General features: G+C 39.1%; 1 protein-coding gene across 7 annotated transcripts in view; it reads right to left on the bottom strand.

Annotated features, from left to right (window-relative positions):
* The window catches only part of ZNF462 (zinc finger protein 462), a 91,216-nt gene that overhangs the window by 74,353 nt on the left and 1,604 nt on the right, over nucleotides 1-15,259 (bottom strand). The window lies entirely within an intron of this gene.

Below are 15,259 nucleotides of genomic sequence, written 5' to 3'. Positions count from 1 at the left end.
TCCCTTCCCCCTGCTCTACCATAATGCACACTACTTAATAAAAACAGTTGTTATCACACACCCTTCCTTTTCCTAGGGCAGAAAATCAAATTAACCAGAAAACACAGCCTAGGTTCTTCAGAACTTCAGCCTGTCAGAAAGTAACCATTCAGGCTGGAGGTCGAACTTTATCTATTATCTACAAATTTCTTATATTTTTGCCTAAGTATGTATGCTGTGTCATATCTCATACCAAGTAAAAGCTTGAATCCCTATTTCTGGCTTCTAGACAGGATTTAAAGACGAAAAAGTTTGCTAATCCATCATTTGCAATGAAAAAAACACCTACCATGGGGGAAAAATCCTCCTGCCTTTAGCCAAATCTAATCTAATCTTTCCTCACAGCTATAATATCACTCTGAGTGCTTCATTCCCTAACTTTAGCTTCACATATGGAGCACAGGGAATTACCGATACAAACCTTTGGTACAAGGCCAGTCTGAAAAAAATTACATGAATGGGTCTGATTAACACTCCTGAGTTTGCAATCAGAATCAATACAGTTCCATGAAGATATTGCCATTTTTAGCAACTACAATACCCTCCAATATGCAATAGCATTATATGATTTCTGTTTCATAAAGGCTTTGACTTTCCTCCTATTATCCCAGACTTGCTTTAGCACATATTTTATATTAGAATGCGTTCCAGGAGGCATATGGCAATAGAACTAGGTCAACCATTAACCAAATAACAGGAAGCTGCTCTGCAGAGCACACCCTTCAAAGCTTGCTTAATGAGCTAGCTCTTCAGAATGTGTCCTTCAGTAAGGTTGAAACTAACAGTTCCACAGGATTTTCTTTAAAGCCACAAGGTCACCCACGTTATATGGCTTCTTGACATGACAGATTCTGAACAGCCATGCTAAAGTGTAACATCATCTAGGTCAGATATTAAGAGATGAAGAACACTCCACAAACATGCACGGGTTACTGAACATTAGGAACCAGTTCCAATAATTTCTTCATTTTATCTACAAGCAGAATCCATCCCATCATTAATCTACTCCCATAATTTCAGCAAAGAACACAGGAATTTGCCTTTGTAGACCTTGTGGGGAAAGATACCATCACTAGATAATTACCATTTCTCCTTCTTCCATGCTTTCCTTTCAGAGGATGGCACATTACTTCCCAGATGAGAGTCAACTCCTAACACTCATAAGATTTGTAAAAAGGACTGCTACTAAAGACTTGCAAGTCAGTGTCTTGACTAAATTCTTCATCTCCTGTTTTCCCCTTGATCTTAGTGAGATACATACAGGATTTAACACGATCTGTCAAATCAGGAAGAAAAAAAAATTCCATCATCATTGTTGATACCTTCATTTGTTCCATCTCAATCTTACCAATTGCTTCCACTAAATACCACATTCCATACTTTGAAGCAACCATAGGTGCCCAGGCTTGAAATATAATTTGTTAGGACTCTGAGAAGCATCAGGTGTCAATTAAAAGAATCCATGAGTAACATGGATGTTAGAAAAAAATCTGATTCGTATTATACTGTTAACAAAGCAGTAGAGATGGCCTAACCAAATTGTTTCTGAACAAATAAAACACAAACGCCAGCATTTCACTTGAAAAAGTTTGCTTACAATAGCCACTGATACCCATCACACAACTGTTGCAATAACATGATAGCTCAACAGCCAGGTACCACAAGGCAGTATCAACTTTTCAAATTCAAAAAAGGTACCATCAAGCTATGTGACTACAGTTGAATCTTGACACTAAGCAATATATGGGTATTAATATTAGTTTTCCAATACCCTCAGAAAAATGGATACAGCCTCTTACCTCTTTATCACAGTCTTTCTTTTGGACAGTATTTCTACAAAAAAGAAATAATTCAAAGATCTTGAAGTCATTTACTGAAACAAAGCCAACACAAAAAAAATCCCCTCTACACCATTGCCAGTGGTAGACTTACACTTCTTCACAGTTTCTAACATGAAATACATAAATTAAGACTTTCCTCAGTAGTTCACATCTATCCTTGTGACATCAGAAATAAAACAAACAAAAAAGCAAAAAAATCCCACAATCATGTCCAACAGATATTCACCTACTAGTGCCTCCATAACTGGGAACTTCTCTGTAATCTGATGTCTATGAGATCCGAACTCAAGTCCATCTTTCTGGTGCTAGACCCTCCTGGTCTACCAGATAGTAATTCCAGTTCCTAATTATCAGACACAGGAAATCATGAGGCATCCATGATGACAGAGAAAACAGTCAGTGTGTGTGATCATATGTCCCTGCAGATTGCTTTGTATCTTAAGCGACAGCTCCTTGCTGAAATAGGCTAACTGAGTGGAAGAATGCCAAGCATGCTGTGGTGAGATTATCATCTTAGTAGTTATTTATAATAAACTATCTTCAGCAAGTAGCACCTTTGTCAGTATGAAAAAGTCAAGGACAATGTATTTTCTTTGCAGTATAGAGATTTCTATGACAAAAGGTGCAGACAAAATCTATAAGCATTATTCATTTGCATATGAAGAAACACTTCTGATGAACGTTCTCCATCATGTTCTAAAAATTGTTCACCACCTCTAGAAAAACCACAAAATTACCAGCTATTAGAACATAAAACCTTCAAGCGAAATTACATGGACAGACGTGACAAGAGCAACCATACCTTAGAAAAAGTCTCTTGATTTGCCTGCATCCTTATACTTCTGATGCTGAAACAGCTACCACAACATGGGGTTATCTATGGAACCAAGAAAAAGTTCTGTCTTGAAAGATGGTGTTTGAGTTTCACATAATTATTCCATGACATGTCTTTGCAGGTGCCCTACACACAAGTGCTAGACTCCCATAGCTTAACCAAAAAAAAAAAAATCTCCTGAATGGGGCCAAATGGAGCAAGGAGGACTGTGTAAAGATGAAGTTACTGCAGAACAGAACAAACAGTCCTTGCACACAAGCCACATTTTATATGCATCCTCTCCTCCAATCACCAAATTGAAACTGCAAAAACATACCTGTGGGTTGATTACTCCAGTTCTTAGGAAGACATAAAGAAAGTCATAACCTTTTCAGGGCTACCACAGAACAGCATCTAAGACAAGGATTCATTCAAGGGGAGCTGTAATATTATTCTTTGAAAATCCTGCAAACAGGCAATAGAAACCATGAGAGCTCCAGTTATGAAGTTCAGCTTTGCCATGCCCATCAGGAAGCAAGCTCTGCTATTCTAGACCTTCCCAGAAAAAATATCTCCAAATGTTTTGGGGGACAAAAAGCAACAACAACAAATCCCAAACCCATTGACCAGTCTGTGACTGATATGACAGAATACATATCACTAGATTTTTAAATCAACAGAATGCTTAGCATGCTTATTTAGAAATTCCTGTTCTGCAGATTTTGACAGTCATGTAACAGTATTTTGGCTCTCAAAAAAATGGTCTCATGGTAATTTGTCTCTAGCTTTAACCAAATAGGACAAAGAAATTCTAACAGGACATTTGTTCTAAAAAGAAAGCAGAAAAAAATGCAATAGCTTTCTACAGTTTTCTTAGTAATTACTGAGTTTTGAAGTCCACACACTATCACTTGCAGTATTTCATACCTTTATGCATTTAGCAGCTTCACTACAATGTTCTCAAATGGTTAGACCTTTTGAACAAACTGTCTCTGCACTAAAGCCAAAAGGATCTACAATGAAACTTCATCTGAAGCTCAGGACTTTCACATGACTGAACTCTTCTCTTTCTCCAGATCTGCTTTGCCCTTCAGCCTCCCCCCAGCCTCTTTTATAAACCATCAGACATGCTTTTGGAGTGTACTTCACTTGTTTAAAAAAACCCAAGCAGGTTCAAAAAGAGAAAGAAATTAAACCCTGCTGGGCTGAAATTTGCAGATGACAAAGCAGAAGGTAATCATTTAATACCAAGTATGAAAGCAGCACAAAAGGACAAGATGCAGAGGGAAAAATCTATTTAGGCTTCCTGCACTGGCATGAAATGGCTGCTTTCCTTCTTACTGCCAGCTCCCATGCTTCATGTTGACATTACACATCCTGCACTGTAGATCCACCCCCATGCTGATGCTTGCCCAACAGAATTATCTCCTGCGTCACAGCAGTGGTAACAGAACTGCTGGCTCTGCAGATCTGAAAGCACCATTTCAATGCTTAATACATGCAGCAACTGGACACACAACCAGATATTCTAGGTTGGTTTGTAGCACTCTCATCACTGCATTACTTGGCCTAACCTTCTGTTAACCATATGGTCTGTTCTCCCCTTGGGACCAAACCATTAAACTTTGGTTTATTATTTTCTACCAAAATGTAGGGACAGTTTACAGCACTTGTGTCTGGTTTATCTCCAGCAGGGTTGCTAAAATGAAAATGACCTAAAAATAACTGGAAATGCTGCTTCACACCAACAGGGAACAAGATCTTTTGGAGTAAATACTTAAGTGATCTGCCAGATGAACTACCATAGCAGTATGAACCACATGGACAACAACTTGTGTGATGCACACATATGTAAAGGTATGCACTCCTGTCATTATAAAAGGGCCTAGGCTGCACTTTCCCTGATCCAAAACACCTGTCTTGAACGGGCAATTACCATGCTAGTATCTATTCAAACAATCTCTTAATCAAAAGAAAAACCCTGTGAAAAACCATAGCTTCCAAAAACACCACAGTTAGTGATGGGACTCCAGAATGCATGAACCTCATCTCCAGGAAGCACAGCAACATGGATGTTCTCACTAGAACATCCACAAACATATGAAATTGTATTTCAGAGACATGCCAGCATTCACTGAAGTCAGAGTTGAGTAATTATAACATATATGCTCCCCTTGTCAAAATATAAAGAGAATGAAAGAAAAGGAGCACATGAAAGAAAGTGAAAGAATTACCGAATGCATAAACTCCCGTTGGCTGCTGCAGATCAGCTACAACCATGCCCAAACATGCAACCACAAATGAACATCTCATGTATGTAGGTGGTAGTTGTTGAAAGCTGAGGGCACATTCTATTCAAGATGTAATTTCCAAACGCCTCCCTGAAAACTCCACAAGAATTAGTCCACACAGCTAAGGATTTGATCTTCAAATGTTTACTCACATGAGTAGCTTGCAGTGAAATTCAAAATCAGATCACAGCTGACTATTCACATGAATAAGCTTTTACAGTATAAGGGCTTTAGCCCCCATCTTCTATTACCTGCCAAATACAATGGTAGCTGAGGTCTGACCTATTAAAAAGTCTTTGTTCCTAACAGTGGCAGTGAAGATTTATTAAATAAATAAATAAAATGTACATGCCTGCACACAAAACAGAATCCCAGGAATGTAAGAAGAATCCTGTAGAAGTTGCAGTTTTACTGCCTTCCAAAGAAAATAGGAAGCCAATCCACATAAAATCTAACCATAATAAATCATTAAAATTTGTTCTTCATGGCTACCACTACAGTGCAGTGTTTCCAAGCAAGGCTGGATTCACTATTCAGATTGCTGCACGTATGCATTTGTCTGAGGCAGTCTTCTCAATCTAAAGCTCCAAATCTCTGCAGGCTGGGGTGTCAAATATGTTTAAATAGGACAGCACTGCTATTATCCAACTTCCCACATGTGACATTTCTCATGAGGAAGGAGTTCATAAACCACCTTCTTCAGAACGCTTGGGCGACTAGAACACTCTTTAGGTCACCCATTACTAAAATTCTTAGACACGAATAACCCTCCAATGTGGATGTCAACAGATCAGCAGGCATTGCTTTCAACTCATAAGCAGACTGCATATTTCACCTGTAAAGAGGATTATATGTCTTCAGCACATCAAGAAAACAAGCATGGGAACAGACTGTGTGGCATTTTAGCTCCATCTATCTTTAAAATTTCCCCAAAGAGCAGGATTTCTTTTTACAGCCCATTTAAGTTACTAACTCATCATCGTATGACTTGCCTCCACTGCCATGACATACAAAACTTTAGTGTATGGTGACAGGCCCCCCAGAAAGTCATTCCACAACCTGAAACATCATCTACCCTTCAAACACACTAAAAATAGATTCCTCACCCCCTTGAAGTCTCAGCAGCCCATCTGATATTACAGTACAGTATTAACAAACCTATGTAGACACGAATTCTTAAAATAAGTATCTTCAGAGATAAGAACAAAATATCAGCAAGCAAACTATATTCCTGCACACCACTGAGGTTACATAGGTGAACTCGTGGAAGTACTGAAGAACCATGGAGGGCAACAAGCATTTCATGTTCATTTTGCAAGAGCACACCACATGCAACCTTTGGTCAACCTGTCTGACATCTTGCCAAGCAACTTCTGACTCAAGGCTTTTGGTCTGGAAGACTTTTTCTGAGTGCAACCTCAGCAGTTTTTAATGTGGTTCCTTAGGAGAACAACATACTTAAAAATCTTGAATTCTCTCACAGTGGAAGGAGAGCAGCACACTTGTAGAGCATGGAATGGAAAATTCATTGTAGTATGTTATCACCTCTGTATCTGATCATTTAAAAATAATTCAGGTTTGCTCATTTATTCATGCAGCTGGGAGACCCAAATACATTGACTCACTCTTTCAACAGCTTCAGTGAGTAACAGAGTCATGCCCTTGGAGCCAGGGATTTCAGAAGGTCTCACATATGCACAGATAACCTGGCAGGAGAAATCTGCATGCTCCTGAGAAACAAGTTTCTTCTCAACCTACCAGGGTGGAAAGACACCAGGAGCCAGCACCAGGGAAGGGTTAAATACAGAAATCCTGCAAGCCCTAAGCTGAGAGCCATCATGTATGCCAATTCACAACATGGCCTTCAGTCATATTTACCTCCAGAAGGCTTGAGTCCTCCTCAAGTCTTTAAGTCCTCCTCTCCCCAGGTCCTGGTGCTAACACACACTGGGCTGTTTTACACCATATGCTTGATCACAGACAAGAGAACTTGACCTCTATATGACCTGACATAGCTGAAAGCTGATATGCTTTCTCCCCACTGCCCTCCCCCCAACAAAGATAAAAAGGTCATTTAGACCAAAAGGAACCAGTCCACATTGACTTCAAGTTACGTGAATTCAATGGGATGCACTCCTGGCCAGGAACCCAAGCCCTTTCTTGCAAGGCTACAAGCCACAGCCATATGAGAGGCAGGAACAATTCAGCAGTCAAGAGCTAATTAACCAGGCTGAGAGCTGTCTGGCTGCTCTCAATTTTCAATCAGACATTTATTAACATTTTTACACTTGTCCAGTTATTTATCTGAGCATGATAGAAGCACAGTTTCAGAGCCCACCAGTGCTGGAGGTCCTTATATCCTGCAGTCAGAGCCATCCAGATGTAGACAAGGGAAAAACTTAAATGCAAGACAAGAGCTTCCAAAAAATAAGAAGTCATTCCAAATTTGTTCATACTGAAATTTTTTACTTTTCTGACAGTACCACTTGTCACACCACAAAGAAGTAAACAACATGACTCCTTAGGGTCATTGCCTTCCAAACTTTGCTGCATTACCAACTAAACTAAGTAGACGCTGTATATATATGTAGTTAGTCTCTTCTTACATACTCACCACAAGCGGTGACACAGCTGAGAACACATGATCAGTCAGAATTACAGCAGTGACATAGAAACAGAGACAAGTAACTCTAGTTCCCATCTCTAAGTGCTTGCAAACAGCAGAGCAGGTCTGCTCCAGTCTCACACCCTAGAACCACTCCCAAAAGGAGATTTTTCTTTTCCTACCCTACATATTGGCTTGTTTCAGTACATACAGCAGCAGAATCCAGCACCCAGGTCTTAATTTCCAATGTCCCTTTTAAATCCTAATTACGCCTGTTTTACTGGGGAGAAGGCTGGATGGTTGAAGGAATTAAATAAGAACAAGATTTCAAGGACTGGACATTAATTCTTTGGTGTCCTTAGTGTTTGGTCAGAGAGGCCTAAAACCACATTATAAAGAGTCACATACCCACAAATCTAGCTGAGTCTGAGTGACACTAAAGATAAACAAAAAATAAATAAAGATAAATAAACATTCAGGGGCTTCTCTAAGTTCTCTCCAGAAGCAGTTTGTTCAACTAGAGATGAACACTCAGGCCTGATTCACTGCATCCACCTCAAGATCAGCACTCCTCCAAGCCATCTCACAAATTTAGCCCAGACTGGAGTGTCCACTTCACTGGAGAGGAAAAAGAAAAAAAGAAAAAAAAAAGTAAAAAGTTGTTAAACAACCACCACCAACGTAAGCCACCTTCACCAATCCCTCTAGAACTTCTGACCTGGAATCTAATTGAGCTGTCAATTTAAGATCAACAAGAGCGAGGCAGAAAGGAAAAAAAATCACTTTTCAGCATCGTCAGAATTCTGGCATTTGGACCACAGAAAGGCCTTTATTAATGATCCCTTTAGACGTTAAATTAAAGTCTTCAGCTTGTCAAAGTCATTAAAAGGTAAATGCACCACTCTGCATGTCACACTCATGCTGGACAAAAATCTTCCAGCACACGCAGTCTTCCCTTAGCTTCCCTGTTTATGTCATATATATATATATATAAGGAGAAAACTCAAAATATGGGCTGCTGCAGCACAGGTTCTGTGTGTCACATTCCCTCATTCTGTTCTTTTCTTTGCCAGCAATGTCTAGGGACAACGTGTGGGAGGAATGTGTTTGCCTGGCTGCTGTGATAAGTAGCTATTGTATTTTGAATCCATTTGCACAACAACAGCCAAATCCAGTATAACCCAACTTCTTCCCAAAAGGAATATCCTGTGATGCCTTCTTTCCACAACCACTGATACCACCCTGAAGCAGCACTATTTGAACCTTAAGAGCTGCAAGCGGGAAGGAAGAGTTTGCTCATTTGGGCAGTGCAAAGAAGCCCCTATTGTCCTACAAGGCCACGGAAACAGTGACCGCATGTACATCAGAAGATTCCATTTTTAGCATCTTTCAAAACAAAGTCTTCTCTTTCACATATCATGAGCACACTGAATCCTCAGTCTTCCTATATCATTCTCTGCAATGTCTGCTTTGTTTTGTCTTGAAAAATCATTCTCCTGCCTCTCTACCCCACGCAATTGCTCTATTAGCAGCAAGTTTCCACTACACATAATTATGGCATGCCTTAGCCTACTTTTCTGTTTGCTGAATAGCTCTGCCTATTTTCCACTTGTGCTGATGCTACCATTTACTTTTCCTGACACTCTAGTCCTTGTATCCTTTGAAGGCCTGACTTCCTCCACCACAACAGCAGCTGGGGTTCTCAGGCCCCTTCCCAGAGCTTTTTAATAGCAACAGTAATGCCATAACTGAACATCTCACTTCTTCTTCAGGTCAGCACAGAGCCTGTACCTGTAACAAGTGCTGCAAACACACCGTCCAGTGGTGCTGACCACCCACTTAGATAATGTTACGCAAGTTATTAAATGCATATTCCCAGCATTGAAAGGATAAGGAAGAACACAGGCACACAATGCAAGCACTTAGCTGCTTCTTCCAAAGGCATTAAATAAGTCCCCAAGTTTTTCATAATCCCAATTAGATTGTTTTATCTCCCACCATGAAGTAACAAGCAACACACTTCAACAAGCGAATTCTTAATTTAACTAGTTCAAAAATAACAGTAGTCCACCGAATCAAGTGTTTTCTCAGAATTATTTGTCCTCAACACACTGGCCTTGTAATGATTGCTACCCCAATAAACTCTCAGTAAGTCCTTCCTAATCACTCATGACATTGATGCTGTGCCTACAGCTCTTTATGCTGACATTATTAAACATGCATTCTTAAAGAGGCTGTATTTGACTCCACTCCAGAACAATGACTGCACATCCTGAGATGTCTCATTTCCATCTTCTTTAACTTAGCAAATAAACTGATGGGGGTTTTTGAGGAAGCAGACCACCTTCTAACTAAAGGCACTTTTAGACCAAGCCAAAAACCTGTTGTATTCCCCCTAGACAGCAGCTGTGAAGATCCATAATTTTATCACAAAAACTAGTCAAAAACTAAGAGATTTTTAGATCAAGGGGAAATAAAAGGCATAACACTGTTGATAGGTCTGGGACTAATGTTTCAATCACCATTGTGTCTCAAAAATTACTACAAAGCAATCACAACCAATGATGAGGAAAGGCTCTTTCCAAACACTGCTTAAAGAAAAGTTCCTTCAAGTAGTGATTAGGCAAGGATATTTTGAGTTACTGCAATAACACATGCTGTCTTAAGCTGAACAAAGCAACTGTACCAAGATCTTCAACACCTTAAGTGCTGAAGAGAACACAGAAAAAAATTAAAATTGTACATGAGACAGTATGCTTCAAATATGACACCAGAAATAACGACTTCCCTTTCCCCATCTCAAAACCTCTCTTTCAAACCCCTTCAGAGTTGTGTTTGTACTGCAACATCTGGAACAGCTTCATAAAACTCTAGAAATGAGGGGCAGATTTTTGATCCTTGGTATTGTCTTCACAGTCAGAAGAACAAAATGGAACAAAACCCAAAACAGTCTCACGTGACTTTTTATTTACCTATGTGTTCAACTTCCCAAACACAAGCTGAAAGCCAAAGAATACTCCCAAAACTCAGGACACAAATGAAGATATCATTCTATTAAATCTAGTCCCTTCATTTGGAAACTTCTACTAAAGCCTTTATCATAAGTTGAGCTATCTCCCTTCCTCCCCCCTTCTTTCAGCACTGGCATACAAACCATGCTATTTTAACTTCTTTCCTGTTCTCCCAGTTCTTCTGGAACATTTTATTTTCAACAGTCAACTCATTTGGAGAAGTGCCATGCTGAAGTTCAACCGTTTACAATGTTAACTGTGTCTCTGCCAGCAGCTGAAGACTTGCATCACACCACCTTCTCCAGCACCTCTTGATTAAACTATTTGAGTTCCTCTTTCTGAGAGGTTAGCAGATTAGTTTAAGTAGCCTTCATTCTCATCATACGTCTTTTTTTTTTTCCTTCAAAATTACTCTCACTCTCTGAAGAGTAAGGTGGTATTTCTCACCCCCTCCCTCAATTAACACTTCACACACCTCCTGCTCAACTCCTATGGGCCCATATCATATTTTAATGCTACCTGAAAGATTTCCGTTAAACACTTTTGGACAGATTGCTTGATTATTTAGTTCTCTAGAACAAAGCAACTGCTTGAAAAGCACGCAAGCATTTAGATTCATGAAGTTCAACACTTTCACAGAAGCCAGCAATTAGAAGTTCATATTTGATCACACGTTGATCAAGTATGCAAGTTAAGCAAATCACACAGTTCTGGCACTAGCAGCAGATTGTTTTCATCCAGAACAAGTTTACAAAATAGATCATTTAATTTCAAAATAGAGAAATATCTGTGAAGAGAGCATTTACATTATTTTTCTACTACAACAGATTGGAAGTATAACAAAGGAAACAAAATACATGAAAGGACACAAGGCCTTCATAGACCTTTCCTGATCTGTCAAAACAGGATCTCCTTCCTCTAACAGTATGCTTCTTCAAACTACTCTTTTCAGTATTTCACTGGAGGATTTCGGATACTACAGGTTTTGTCCCTAAATTTGCACAGTGATAACTTCATGACAGAGCAAGGTTAATTAATAACCATTAAACAGCTATTCACGAGTTTCACACTTTTAAGTCCTTTTTCTGCAGTTTCTCAGTAAAAGCAGTGTTCTTTGCTCAATTTAAGAAGTTATCCACCACACCACCCAGAGAAAGTGTTACAGTGAGGTGGCTCGATCTCAAGCTTATATTGTAACTCTCTACACCTGTTGTTTGGAACGATAGGAAAACTCAATAGAACTTCTACACTTGTTTCTGGGGATTCCAAATTTCAAGAGACATCTTTGAGCTTTTCTGAGGTAACCTTCTTCAAACTGCAACTTGTACTATTATAAGACTTCAGTTCTTCCCATTTCCTTTTTAAGGCTAAAATTAAACTTGTCCATTCCTCAGGGCCCAGAGTAACATCTGCCAAATGTCCAAACAGCTATGTTGAACACTGTTCTTCTCCAATACTTATCTACTTATGAACTCATCAACTCTCTTTTCAATCACTCATGTGTTCATAGAAGTCAATCCTCCTTTAAGTCAAAGTTCATAACACTAAAGAATTTATTATGAACTTGGAATGATAATCTTTTTTTTTCCACTTCTACTTCTAGTTGTTCTACTTCCATTTCCAGCACCTGATTATGTACTCATATCCTTCACAGTCTGAGTACACAATGTATTTTTAGTTTTCCTCTTGTAACAAAATAATTTTTAAAAATTATGGAAATTCTAAACATGATGTTTTGAATTTCTCAACAGTGCAACCCATTATGAACCTAGTAAAAATGTATAAGGAAATTAAATCATTATTTAAACATTTTTTAAGCAGTGGTCCATAGGCTATGCTTAATGGGCTTGAGAAAAGTGATTAAGAATAGCAAGTTTGTATACTGAAGAATAAGCTATGAATGCAGTTTCTGTTAGAGCTTGCACCATGACAAAGTTCTGGGTGCCCACAAACCAAAATCAATTGAAAGCCATTGTCGGAATGAAGAAATTTGTGCCTGATTATGAGAAACTTTCAGGTCATCAACATCTCATCAATTAAGATTAATTATCTTTCTAGAGCTCATTTTAAAGATGTTTTGGGGTTTTTTACACTAGTTTTGGGTTGTTGTTAAAAATAAAGAAGGCTCTCTGCTATTAACAGCAAGGTGAACTTCAACCTGTCTGGGCAGAACTACAAGAAACATCATTAACAAGAACATCATTCTCTAAAGGGTTTTCAGTCTCAGAGTGAAGAAACCCCCCATAGAAGTAACATCACTCTCACCTTAACTCAAACTATTGCAATGACATTTGGTTTTCTACAGTGTCTGTCACCACGAGAGAGGGGTAAGAGGCCCTCCCATAAACATCCTCACCTTAAATCTCAAACTCGTTCTTGGATTGCACATGCCATGTTCAAAAGCAGTGTATCTGTAGGGTACATTGTGGTGCAAACACTGAATTGACCTCTCAAGAAGTAAGAGGACATTCACAATTCTGAACTATGAAATACAAATGGATACCTAAGAAGACTGCATACAGTCTTCTTGTATATGGGACAGATATTTAGGATCTGACACAAACAAGCAAAGGTCAGTGAGGACTTTTTCAGTTTCTTCAGTGGCTGCTGATTTAGACCCGTGCAGGGACTGCAAAGTGCATGAAAAAACATCACCACAGGGAAAAAAAAACAAAACAAAAAAAAAAAAAAAAAAAAAAAAAAAAAAAAAAAAAAAACACAAAAAAAACCCAAATCCAAACCAAAACAGTTAACCTCCTTCTTCACTTTGTCAAAATGTAGCCTCCCTTTTTACTTTGTCAAGATACCTGAAATGGTATGTTCCATGGCCCACTCTTGAAAGATGGAGACAACCACAGTAACTCAGTAATTCTGGTGACGTATCAACATTCAGAACTAAAGAAATGCACAGTTGATAATGCAATATCCTTCCCAAGTATATTAGTTTACATACTAAACCATTTCTTCCATAGCAAAAATAAGGGCAGATTTTAACCTTGCAGCAGCTGGATCTCAAGTTCATTGCTAGTCATTGCAATCTTCAGATCCTTCTATTCTTTTTGCACATCTGGGAGCATGTTCTGATTCAGTTTCGTTGGTCCCCTTATCGTGTCATTTACACCTCTCATATGTAACACATTCCTTCTTAAACCCTTCAAAGTAACCTAAGAATGAACATTACTGATACCCTTCTATGGAGCTGTGCCTTCAAGCTCAGTAGCACTGCACTCTGCTATCCCCCTCATGCATTTCAGCATGTAGTTTGAATTTTTTGAGGAACTGAATCTACTATTCAACAGATGTGCAAATTCAGGTTGGTGCGAAAAGAAAGAGGCCTGGTTTGAGACTACTCAAAATTATTCCAGATTAAAAGATGGGTTAAAAAAAAGCAGACAAACTCCTGTTCAACAGCTATCACACTTTAAAGATCTTAGGTTTCCATAATGACATTAAAATCATAACAAAAATGTTGCTGTAAGTTTTCAGAAAAAAAATATTTTAATACACCAAAAAGACATCTGTGAAAACTGTTTTGTTTTTTCCAAGAGAAATTATGTGTGTTATGATGCTCTGAGGAACCTACTAAAAGCTTGCCAGTATCATTTTAATGCAACCTAATGCGTGGGGAGAAATATTCCATCTCTAATTTAAACTACATCCAAAAGAAGGAATGCTCTTGAAAACCAGATGTTAAAAATCCAAAAAAATGAGGCATCATCATCACCACCTAAAAAAAAAGTGACATTTCATGACGTTCTCTGGAAGAACCTGAGCAGCCTCAAGCTGCATGCACTTACCTCCAAATGCTTTCAAAAACCTATAAATATATGCATATACACACTATTTCTTCAGCCAACTGATCAACCTCCTAAATTCTGTGGTCTTTAACCAAAGAAAAATATCTAGAAAGGTGACCTCCGCATGAAAGCATAAGAGCAAAAAGCCTGAGGATGTGTTTCTGTGTGAAGGAGAATCTGATCAATTTCTTCCAATCCTCATTTCCTGATAGCATGAAGTCAGAGAGAAGACCCATCACAATGATGTACATTGAAAAAACTGAAGAAACCTTAGGGGAAAAAATCATTATTAAGCCAGCTACTGCCAGCAAAGCTTCCAAACATGGAGAGACATCCACGATGTTAGGAGCACTTCCATCTCAGCTTTGTCTACTCTCTCCTCCATTTTCTGGTGGAGCTAGAGAACATGACATGGCTTACCTGACTCAGATCACAGCTCTCTGCCAAACTAGTCACTTCCTCTTAAGACATGCAAGCAGCTTCATGAGACAAACGGACCCCCACAGACACAGACACACAAAAGCAGCAGCAGAAGGCACTGAAACTTGAAGGTCTTTCTGCTTCCAAACACCAGAAAAACGAATGAAACTTTTCCTTTTTCTCCCCCAAAAGAGGGAGATGGGGGGGGGAGAAATCCTATCAGATCACAACTACATGAAGCTCCAGGAGGATCTGTGTGGAGAATAGAAACCACAATACTAAGAGGAGGGGGGGAGGGGGGGGGAGAAGGTTACTCCAGAAGACATAAAGAGTCTGTAGACTCTGTGTGTGCATGTGTGCGAGAGCGAGGAGAAGCTTTGTGTTGTGGAGCCTGGACTGGAACCAAAGCAGACAGCTTGCAAATGGAGGACAGGGAGATAA

This window comes from Athene cunicularia (genome assembly GCF_003259725.1).
Source record: "Athene cunicularia isolate RWA chromosome Z unlocalized genomic scaffold, athCun1 chrZ_part2, whole genome shotgun sequence".
Classification (NCBI taxonomy): Eukaryota; Metazoa; Chordata; class Aves; order Strigiformes; family Strigidae; genus Athene; species Athene cunicularia.
This window is presented reverse-complemented; position numbering and strand designations above follow the sequence as displayed.